The sequence below is a fragment of the Hyla sarda genome, chromosome 8, assembly GCF_029499605.1.
Source record: "Hyla sarda isolate aHylSar1 chromosome 8, aHylSar1.hap1, whole genome shotgun sequence".
NCBI classification, from domain to species: Eukaryota; Metazoa; Chordata; class Amphibia; order Anura; family Hylidae; genus Hyla; species Hyla sarda.
In genome coordinates, this window is record NC_079196.1 from 165,198,920 (window position 1) to 165,210,472 (window position 11,553).

At 41.5% G+C, this 11,553-nt stretch overlaps 1 long non-coding RNA gene across 1 annotated transcript; it reads left to right on the plus strand.

Annotated features, from left to right (window-relative positions):
* Positions 1–1,081: 1,081 nt before the first annotated feature.
* Positions 1,082–3,637, plus strand: LOC130284550 (uncharacterized). Its single transcript, XR_008847071.1, has 3 exons — positions 1,082–1,251; positions 1,573–1,717; positions 3,434–3,637. It is a non-coding gene; the product is annotated as an uncharacterized LOC130284550 (long non-coding RNA).
* The last annotated feature ends 7,916 nt before the right edge of the window (positions 3,638–11,553 follow it).

The window sequence follows — 11,553 nt, forward strand, 5'->3', positions numbered from 1 at the left end:
CAGGTTGAAGACCACTGCGGGTGGGGGAGTTCACTCGAGTATAAGCCGAGGGGGGTGTTTTCAGCACGAAAAATCGTGCTGAAAAACTCGGCCTATACTCGAGTATATACGGTACATTGGCAATTGTTTTGTTATACACTAGGGCACAATTATAAACAGGTGACTGTACATAAATATATAAAATATTACTTTTATTAAATTCCTTTAAAACATTAACATTTACAAGATATGCACAATAGTGATGAGCGGCATATGCCATATTCGAATTTGTGATATCTCACAAATATATGAACATTCGAATTTAGCTTATTCGTTATATTTGTTATGTATTTGCTTATTTGTGCGTATTCGAGAATGCGCATATTCGCGTATTTGTGCATGCGGATATTCACGTATTCGTTGCCTAATCGTTATGCACGCATTAGTGATTTCGTGCCTTATCTTACATTTGAATATAGCGCGCAAGAAGCCAGTGTAAGAGAATGGGTCCCTGCTAATTTTGTGAGGAGGAAGAAGAACTCCTAATCATTGTAATTGCTACAGTTATATAAAGGGGGGGGGACCTGCTACTGTCATATAAAGGGGGGGCCTGCTACAGTCATATAAAGGGGGGACCTGCTACTGGGAGACCTGCTACTGTCATAAATGGGTGACCTGCTACAGTCATATAAAGGGGGACCTGCTACAGTCATATAAAGGGGGGACCTGCTACAGTCATATAAAGGGGGACCTGCTACAGTCATGTAAAGGGGGGACCTGCTACTGTCATATAAACGGGGGGGACCTGCTACTGTCATATAAAGGGGGGGACCTGCTACAGTCATATAAAGGGGGAACCTGCTACAGTCATATAAAGGGGGACCTGCTACTTTCATATAAAGGGGGGCCTACTACTGTCATACATGACAGGGACAGCAGCAGGGCCCCCATTAGATGACACTCACAGCAGGGCCCCCTTTAACGGCATAAATACTTTTAGATGTTTTTGTTGAGGAAATACTTTTCAATAGTTGTATTAAACAAAACTGTAATTATATACTTGTATCTTTATCCTGCAGCATTTTTTGGAGAAAGGCTACGACCAAATCCGGGTCCAGTCAGAGAAGAAGGTGATAGTCAAAGAGGTGCAAAAGGAGCTGAATCATAAATATAAGCAACATTTCACGTATCTGGCCATTGTAAAATGATGGTGAGATGTCAAGAGACAAAACATTGATAAGATCAAAAGGATCCTTAACCAACATTGCCCAGGTACAATGCTTATATTACTTTTCTTTCTCTCGCTAACACTGTTATGTATATATAGTTATGAAAATAGAAAACAATAGTGCAGCACTCCAAATTGCCGCAAACTCTGTATACATGGAAAAATACATGGACGAATACACGGAAAAATACGATATCAACATTCTGTGACTGCTATATGGGTAGCTAGGGATTCACAATGGAATCAATGTCAGCAACACATGAACCGGAGTCTGATCATCCATTATTAGAAGGGAAATGTTTTGTTCATGAAAAAGTCTATTGTTAAAGTTGTTTATTTATATTCTAAACACTGTATGATTACAGAGGCTGAACTTCCACTTGCCATACGGTGGCAGAGGAGAGCCACCGAGGATATGGAGGTGGTGGTAATGTCGGGAGAGGAGGAGGAGAATGACGAGAAGGCAGGACCCTCCCATCAGGAACCTGTTCCAGCAACACCACTAGGAGGGTAAATATGAGCAAGCAGCATTAGAATTTTGTTTCCATGAGATGTAAATGTAAATTGTCAGTGCTTTAACCCCTTAAAGACTAAGCCCATTTTTCCTCCTTGCCTTCTAAAATCCAGAACTTTTTTTTATTTTTCCACCCACAGACCTATATAATGGCTCATTTTTTGCACCATGAACAGTAGTTTTTATTGGAACCACTTTTGCTTATATGTGACTTTTGGATGACTTTTAATACATTTTTAATGGGATGTGAGGTGACCAAAATTCAGCAATTTCTGACGTTTTTTTAAATTTTTTTACGTTCACGCCGTTCACCATACAGGATCAATAAAAATATATTTTAATAGTTCGGACATTTACGCATGCAGCAATACCAGATATGTTCACTTATTTATTTATTTTTTTACCCTTTTTTATGGAAAAAGGCAAAAGGGGTGATTTTTATTTATTGGGGAAGGGGCTTATTCACATTTTTTTTAAACTTTTTTTCTTACACTTTTTTAAACCTTTATGTACACTTCTATGGTCCCCATAGGGGACTATTTATGGCAATCACTCGATTGCTTTTACTGTTTAGTGCTATGCATAGGCATAGCACTATACAGTAAAATCAGGGATCTACTGCTCTGGTCTGCTCGATTGCAAACCCGTTTAAAGGGGTACTCCCATGGAAAACTTTTTTTTTTAAAATAAACTGGTGCCAGAAAGTTAAACAGATTTACAAATTACTTCTATTAAAACATCTTAATCCTTCCAGTACTTTTTAGGGGCTAAATACTACAGAGGAAATGCTTTCCTTTTTGATTTCTCTGATGTCATGACTAGAGATGAGCGAACTTACAGTAAATTCAATTTGTCATTAACTTCTCGGCTCGGCAGTTGATGACTTATCCTGCATAAATGGGTTCAGCTTTCAGGTGCTCCCGTGGGCTGGAAAATGTGGATACAGTCCTAGGAGACTCTTTCCTAGGACTGTATCCACCTTTTCCAGCCCACCGGAGTACCTGAAAGCTGAACTAATTTATGCAGGATAAGTCATCAACTGCCGAGCCGAGAAGTTTGTGACGAATCGAATTTACTGTAAGTTCGTTCATCTCTAGTCATGACCACAGTGCTCTCTGCTGACCTCTGCTGTCCATTTTAGGAACTGTCCAGAGCAGGAGAAAATCCCCATAGCAAACATATGCTGCTCTGGACAGTTCCTAAAAGGGACAGCAGAGGTCAGCAGAGAGCACTGTGGTCATGACATCAGAGAAATGTAAAAAGTAAAGCATTTCCTCTGTAGTATTTAGCCCCTAAAAAGCACTGGAAGGATTAAGATTTTTTAATAGAAGTAATTTAAAAATCTGTTTAACTTTCTGGCACCAGTTGATAAAAAAAAAGTTTTCAATGGGAGTACCCCTTTAAATTGCCTCACACCCGCAGTTGCTGTGATCTGTATTGATCCCGGCATCTGAGGGGTTAATAGCGGACATCAGCATGATCGCTGATGTCCGCATTTACTGGCAGGTCCCTGCGACGCGATCACTGATCCAGGGCTCACAGGTGTATCCTCGAGGTAAATGCACGTCGTGGTGCGTTAAGTACCACCCCACCAGGACGTACAGTTACGTCCAAAGTCCTTAAGGGTTTAACAAATACTCCACACAATGCATTAATTACATCTCAATCTGAATTGAAAGTAATTTTACTTTTTTTTTTTTTAATCTTAACAGTTCTCTTGAAATTGCTAAAGAAAATAGAGGATCTGCAGTGGGAGAATGACAAGGGGATGGCTTGTATAGAGAGCCAGCAACGTAAAATTGGACAGCAGCAGGAGAGGCTACTCCAGCTGCAGTTGCTTCAGCAGGCAAGCATTGAAAAGCTCAAGGAGAAGCAAGAGAAGGCCATGCAAGAGCTGAAGGCAATCCACAATGAGCTAAAACGGCTGCCTTAAAGCATGTATTTATTTGTTATTTTAATTTTTTTGTTTGTTATAAAGATTTATTTTGTTTCTAACGGGTGCTTTTTTATATTGTTATTTTATAAATTTGTCAATACACAAACAATTCACATACATATATTCTGAGTGAACTTTCACTGTAGGCTACTTTCACACTATTACTAGTATTCATCCGTTATTACACATCCGTTTTCTGTGTAAAAACAGATGTATAATAACGGATGAAATAAGGGGTGCTAACGGCTGAATAACATCCATCCAAATAACGGGCATATTCATCTGTTAAGACCCGTTATAACATCCGTCATGTACGGCCGTCTTAACACCTCTGCCTACAGACTCCCACAGCTGGGACTACTACTACTACCATCATGGAACAGATTTGTTTCCATGATGGGAGTAATAATTCTCTGGCTGGGGGAGTCTGCCGGTGGCTATGGAAGGCTACATTAGTGTTTGTAATGCACCCTCCATCATGGAACAGACTCTATTCCATTAAGGGGGTTGTAATACAGGGGCTGAGCGATTGATCGCACCAGGTCTCACTTCTGAGACCTGATGCAATTAAAAGTTATTAAACAGGGGGGTGGGCAGCATGCTGCGCTCCCCTGCGATGTACAATGTATTTAACTTTCATTTTTAAATTCTCCGCTGGGAGCCCTGAATGGCCGGTATGGATGAGCCTTTCAGGGCTCCCGGCGTATATTCATTTTATTCCAACCATGTGTACATGTATGACCCCCCCCCCCCCCTGCCTGCTGCACGGTCATCTACACATCTTCGAGTGCTGTCACAGCGCACAGCATGAACATGCCGTTCCATTCCCTGCTGCTCATCTCCGTATCTGACAGATAGGAGCAGCGGAGAATGGAGGGACCTGTCTCCCCTGCGCGCTGTTATAGGACTCCATTCCCTGCCGCCGTACCTGACCTGTACCTCCAATGCACTGCCTCATTCATATATTCCCCACCGCCACCCGATATGTCCCCGCTGCTGCCCTGCTCCAAGCGCAATCAGAGCACACAGCGGGGATATGTCAGTCTATTCCCTACTGCTAATCTCCATCAGGAACATTTACCTTTGAGGTGTACAGGGACACTGTATTGTTTCTTGATGTGACCCTGGTGGGAATAGCCGATTGTGCGATGCAGTCTCAATCTTAAACACTGCTCAAAAAAAATAAAGGGAACACTAAGATAACACATCCTAGATCTGAATGAATGAACTAATTGTATGAAATATATTCGTCTTTACATAGTTGAATGTGCTGACAACAAAATTACACCAAAATTATTAATGGAAATCAATTTTATCAACCCATGGAGGTCTAGATATGGAGACACACTCACAATCAAAGTGGAAAACCACACTACAGGCTGATCCAACTTTGATGTAATGTCCTTAAAACAAGTCAAAATGAGGCTCAGTAGTGTGTGTCCCTACAACGCCTAAGCATGCTCCTGATGAGGTGGCGAATGGTCTCCTGAGGGATGTCCTCCCAGACCTGGACTTAAGCATCCGCCAACTGCTGGACAGTCTGTGGTGCAATGTGGCGAGACATGATGTCCCAGATGTGCTCAATCGGATTCAGGTCTGGGAAATGGGCGGGCCAGTCCATAGCATCAATGCCTTCCTCTTGCAGGAACTGTTGACACACACCAGCCACTTGAGGTCTAGTATTGTCTTGCATTAGGAGGAACCCAGGGCCAACCGCACCAGCAAATGGTGTCACAAGGAGTCTGAGGATCTCATCTCGGTACCTAATGTCAGTCAGGCTACCTCTGGTCGGGCGGCAGCCGGCCGTCAGTCCCGCTGTGCGAGCGGTGGAGTACAGATGAGCATGTGCAGAACCTGGGTAGCCCGGCAGAGCTAACCAGATGTCTGATGGAAAATCTGACTTTGGCTGAATAAGGTGCACACGCGAAAGTAGCAGAATTTACGCTTTATTGAGGTGCAGAACAACGGGTTTTGAGGGTTCACCCCTCTTCGTCAGGTTCATACAAAACATACAATCTATTCTTATATACATTGGGAAATTCAAAAATTGGCGGGAGAACGGGCCACGGGGTCAGGAGTGACATCACCCGGCTCTGGTGTCCGCTGGGGGAGGTCTGTTGGATGTAACCTAGTATGTATTCATCTTTAACATTAGAAAAAAATTGCCATTGAAATCAATAGGCTGTTTGAAGCCTATGGTAAGTTGACCGTTATGAGTGTTTGCCATACAAGAGGGACCGTGGTCGGGCAGTTATCGGATCCCGGGAGGGGGCGATGAACTTTAGCTGGGTTGAACTTACTTTACCTTGAATTAGCATGTGTAGGTCAGTGGGTTAATGGGTTAATTGTGTGCACATATGCCGAATGTGTGTCAATGATGATTGACAGTTGGAGGTCAATTGCCGTGGGAAATAAACAAAGCCTTTGTGAATACATAGAGTGTATCATGAAAATGTAATATTGCATAGATATCAATTCTGGTTGGAGGCAGCAGAGGCATGGGAAAGAAAGTAGCCTAAATGTATATGAATAGGGTAGAAATGTTACATTATAAGAATTAGATAGATGCGGTGGATGATTGTTTGTTTATTTATTTATTTTTTAATGGTGTATTTTGGAGTTTACATCTGTACACCCCATATGGATATACTTGGGGGCTGGAATAAATGGGTATTATTATGTTGATGATGTGTGGCTGGCGGTAAATTTAAAAAGGTATGTGGATAGAAATCAGTGTGTTTGAGTATATACACACACATGTCCATGCATATATGCCCATAATCAGGGATTATACTTGATTATTTGTTGGTTAGTAGTAATAGTGGTATTAGGTAGCACATTGTTTTAAGGGACACAGACGTATAATTTGGTTCAGGGCACAGTGTTTGTCAATATAATGTGCAACACGAGTGGGCTTGTACTTTTTGATCAAAATGTATACTAACATCCTGTTAGTTTTTGAAATTATGCTGAGAAGCAAATAGATCAAATTAAAAATGGTGGATGTGCGGCTGTGTTTCTCTTTTTGTGTTGCCCATTTGAAGTCTCTTCCTTCTCCCATGGCCAGTACTCCACTCCACCCATTTGGCCCAGGCGTTTTAAATTAGCAGGAAACTGCATAAGGGTTTCCTCCTACCATTCTCCCAGCCCTCTGGCAGTGAGCACATGTTAGATTTCATGCTGGTGTGATTCTCTGTGGCGGCCATTGTTTCTGTGATGCTTTGTCTGTGGGGTGGAGTGGCCCAGAGCCAGGGGCTTGGTGGGGCAGTAGTGGGGCTGCCTGGCCACTGGGTCGCTCCCCCCCGTTGGGCATGGGGTCTCGGAGGCGGTGGTCCCTGCAGGGCGCTACGCCAGTGTCAGGTTAGGGACCCACTCTAACGAGGTGACCTTGATGTGGCGATTGGGCTTGTCCTTTTTTATCAAAATGTATACTAACAACCTGTTAGTTTTTGAAATTATGCTAAGAAGTAAGTAGATCAAATTACAAATGGTGGATGTGCGGCTGTGTTTCTCTTTTTGTGTTGTACATTTGTCAATATAATATTTGGGGGCCCAGTATGTGGCAGTATTATACTCAGGAGCACAGTGTGTGGTAGTATTATATTCAGGTACACAGTATGACAGTATTATATTAAGGGGCACGGTGTGTAGCAGTATTATACTAAGGGCCCTGTGTGTGGCAGGTGGGGGAAGAATTATCACTTATTATTAGGGTAACAATAATGTTCTACAACAGGCAGCGCCTATTTCTTGTATGGCACTCCGGCCGCTAGGTGTGAACCTGGTCTGTGTTCCGCTCAGGCCTTCACCGGCTGGCAGACCTGGATAAGCGGACCCCTATTAAAAGTAGTTGAGTACCCCTGCATTACACTAAAACCTATCTGCTAAACTAACCTACCCTAACTATCAAGAATCAGTATACAATTTGATTCGATTTTCCATAAAAAGCACAACACAGACAGTATTCAATCTCCTCTCACATCACAACCACATGACACTGCAAAAAAACACTGCTGGGAGGAATCTTATATGGTGAAGGGGTGGGCAACTTTACTATTGGTTACTAGGGATGTTGATAACCTCTGACAACTGTATTTGCATCATTCTCATTGTCGTGCAAGCTAAAAGAAGGACTATACGAATATGCGAAATATTCGCACTCCACAGTCTCACACAGTATCTAGTATTGGAGCCTTCTTGGAGGGATGATCAGTGCACTGTGATGTGTTCTGTGATAAAAAATAAATGAATAAGAATATTCATAATTTCGAATATATAGTGAATATATTCGCGAATAAGCACACATGCGCATATTCGCATATGCGCACATGCAAAATATTCGTGCTCCACAGTCTCACACAGTAAATAATAGTGGAGCATTCTTTACCACAAGCTGGAAGCAGGGAGGGATGATGATCACTGTAATGTGTTCTGTGAAAAAAAATGAATATTCGTAATTTTGAATATATAGCACTATATTCGCCATATTCGCAAATATGCAAAATTCACGATAAATATTTGAATTGTGAATATTCGTGCTCAACACTAATGCCCAAGCATTAAAGCTTTATGTTTCTTCATTGGCTGTTTCTGGTATTGCAGAGCTGGCCATGAATGCAAACATTCCCTAATAACAAGTGGAAGGATAATGAAAATTTGTACCAAAAAATGTCAGACTAATTTTTCGAATTATTGACAACCCTTTTACTTCATTGATGACATTACTGTTATTGAATAATTCCAGGAAAGAAGTAGACATTCTGCTTTTGCCAAAGAGTTTAAGTCTTTTCACAACATATTCTTAGTTTGCTTAAAGGGGTTTTCCGAGCTTATTGCAAAAAACAGAATGTAATAAGACTGAATATTTACCAAATAATTTTATAGTTGAAAATACTTTTTCTTTTATTTTCATTATCTTGCCTGACCCTGTGTAGCACAGCTGTTTTCATGCTCCCAGGGCATTCTCATTTCAATAGAATTTTCCAGAAAACATAAACCGTAAACAAAAAGATACAGAAATAGGGAGTAGGTAATTGCAAAAACAATGGATACACAGGTCCAGGTCAGAAGCAAGATATCACAGTAATAGTACCTTAAAACCCATACAAAGAAAAGAAAAGTAACTAAGCATAATGGGGAACTAATGCTCCATATAATGAGAAGTGAGGTAACATAGTGCACATAGCAATGCTAAACAGGGTTGAGCATGGTGCCTTTACATTGGAGTCTGAATTAAGGCTTTACAAAGGGTACTTACCGTATATTGTACAAGGTACATAGCCCATAAAAGTATAGCAGAGATATAAAACTATCTGTGAATATCTGTGCAATATCTCGGAGAGCTCCTGGGGACCCATTTAATCGTGAAGGAGGAGTAAGAGGCAATTCTCAAAGCTATGACTGTTTGAAACATGAAGAATGAGGTAATCTCAGCTGTCAATTTTAGGAGGGGAGGGGTAGAGGGAGTCTTCCTTTAATCTTATAAAACCATTTTAGCTATAGCACAAAAGAGACATATAAATGCCCTAACTTTCGGGGGAAAGTCTTGGATCCTCCAAAATAGAGGATAATGTTGCTGTTTTATAATAAAAGAGCTGGACATTATAGGAAGCTATGACCAGCAGGTTTAGTTTGATGTATCTGGTAAAGCAAAAAATTGAACACCAAAACATCCTGTAAACTATCAGGATATACTGAGGCATGCCCAAGATGAACCCCTTCAGTTGGGAGACCAGAATGGTTATGTAATAGCACTTTACACTAGGAAGACCCTGTCCTCCCTCCTTTCTATACTTAGTCAGGATTTTAAAGGCTACCTTATAAATTTAGAGAGAAAAGTGTAATATAAAATAAACTATCTAGAACAGATCGCAAGCATTTAAAATAAATATAGGTATTTTGGAAGCAAGAACATTTAAAAAAATGGAAACTCCCCCCACCCAAGAAACTTCAAATTTAAAGAATCATTGAATCTCTAGTTCTATGTGGAAGGAGAGTTTTATCCATAGATAAATGAATCTAGTAGTTGACCAATCAAACCAATGAGTCTCCTGAAGCCGTGAAACCAGACCAGGCAGTAAGTTATAGGAAAAGATTGTGTTCGATAGCTGGCCAAATATTTGTATGTGATTTAAAATTTGGGGCTGGTATTGTGTTGGATGGATAAGATATATATATGTGTATATATATATATATATATATATATATATATATATATATATATATACACCACAAATGGCAATCCCTGTAATAGCTGGGTCTAGCCTGATGGTGTGAGCCAAAGGCTCCATGTATGTATATAAGGCCCTACTGCCCTGCCGCCTCCCAATAGTAAGTTGGAAGCGAGCCAATAGGATGCTATTGGCGAAGTTCTTAGCAGTGGGATGGGAACATAAGACTGAAATAGTGGAAAATAGCACCAGAGAAGCCCATGTGCCAGAGGACCGAGAAGTCAAATGACCAGGGAAGCCATACAAAAGTTTTTACGGCATTCAGGGTAAGAATCAAGGCCTGAGTGCCAGTAGATTAAATGTGCTGAGGGATATTGAGCACTCTGTGAGTATTATTACATCCCTGCCTGCCAGGTCAACCTGTCTGATCATCCTTAATCAGTAAGGAAAGGGGAGCTATACTCAAGGCTATCAATTTTACAAAGATTTGCAAATCTTGATTTAATTGGGAGATGGGCCAAAAGTTTTGAGGTCTATCTGGTTGTTTACCTGGCTCCAGAAGGGCAACCATTAGGGCCTTGAGATAGATGGCTTGCTGACCAAAATCCTGGAGGTGTGGAAGGAGAAGTTGACTTAAATTTTATACTAACTAGTGGCAAATCCCTCTGGGCCAGGCGTCTTGTCAGAAGATAGAGACTTAAGGACAGCTGCCAATTCACCTATAGTCACATCTGCATTTAGTTTTAGGAATTGGGAGAAAGTTAGCTTTGGGAGACCCAGCATAAAAATATATAATTGGACCTCAGATTATTGGTTGGATGGATAGAAAAGTGAATCTTCTAAGGGGTACTTCGTTGGAATATTTTTTTAAATTAACTGGTGCCAAAAAGTTAAACAGATTCGTAAAATACTTCTATTTAAAAATCTTAATCCTTCCAGTACTTATCAGCTATTGTAAGCTGTTCTTTTCTTTTTGAGTTTTTCAATGGGGCTGCCTGGCCACTGGGTCACTTCCCCTGTGGGCATGGTGTCTCGGAGATGGTGGTCGCCGCACGGCGCTATGCCAGTGTTAGGTTAGGGTCCCACTCTGACTAGGTGGCCTTGACGTGGCGAGTGGGCTTGTACTTTTTGATCAAAATGTATACTAACAACCTGTTAGTTTTTTAATTATGCTGAGAAGCAAGTAGATCAAAATACAAATGGTGGATGTGCGGCTATGTTTCTCTTTGTGTTGTACATTTGTAGTCTCTCCCTTCTTTCATGGCCAGCACTCCACTCCACCCATTCGGCCCAGGCATTTTTCTTTAGAGGGAGACTGCATAAGGGTTTCCTCCTTCCATTCTCCCAGCCCTCTGGTAGGGAGCACATGGTAAGTGTTCACACTGGTGTGTTCTCTGTGGCGGCCATTGTTTCTGTGATGCTTTGTCTGTGGGGTGGTGCGGCCCAAAGCCAAGAGCTTGGTCGGGCAGCAGTGGGGCTACCAGGCCACTGGGTCACTCCCCCTATGGGCATGGTGTCTCGGAGTTGGTGGTCGCTGCCGGGCCCTACGCCAGTTTTAGGCTAGGGGCAGGTGGGCTTGTACTTTTTGATCAAAATGTATAATAACAACCCGTTTGTTTTTTAATTATGCTGAGAAGCAAGTAGATCAAAATACAAATGGTGGATGTGCGGCTATGTTTCTCTTTGTGTTGTACATCTTTTCCTTTTGAATTTATTTTCTGTCTGA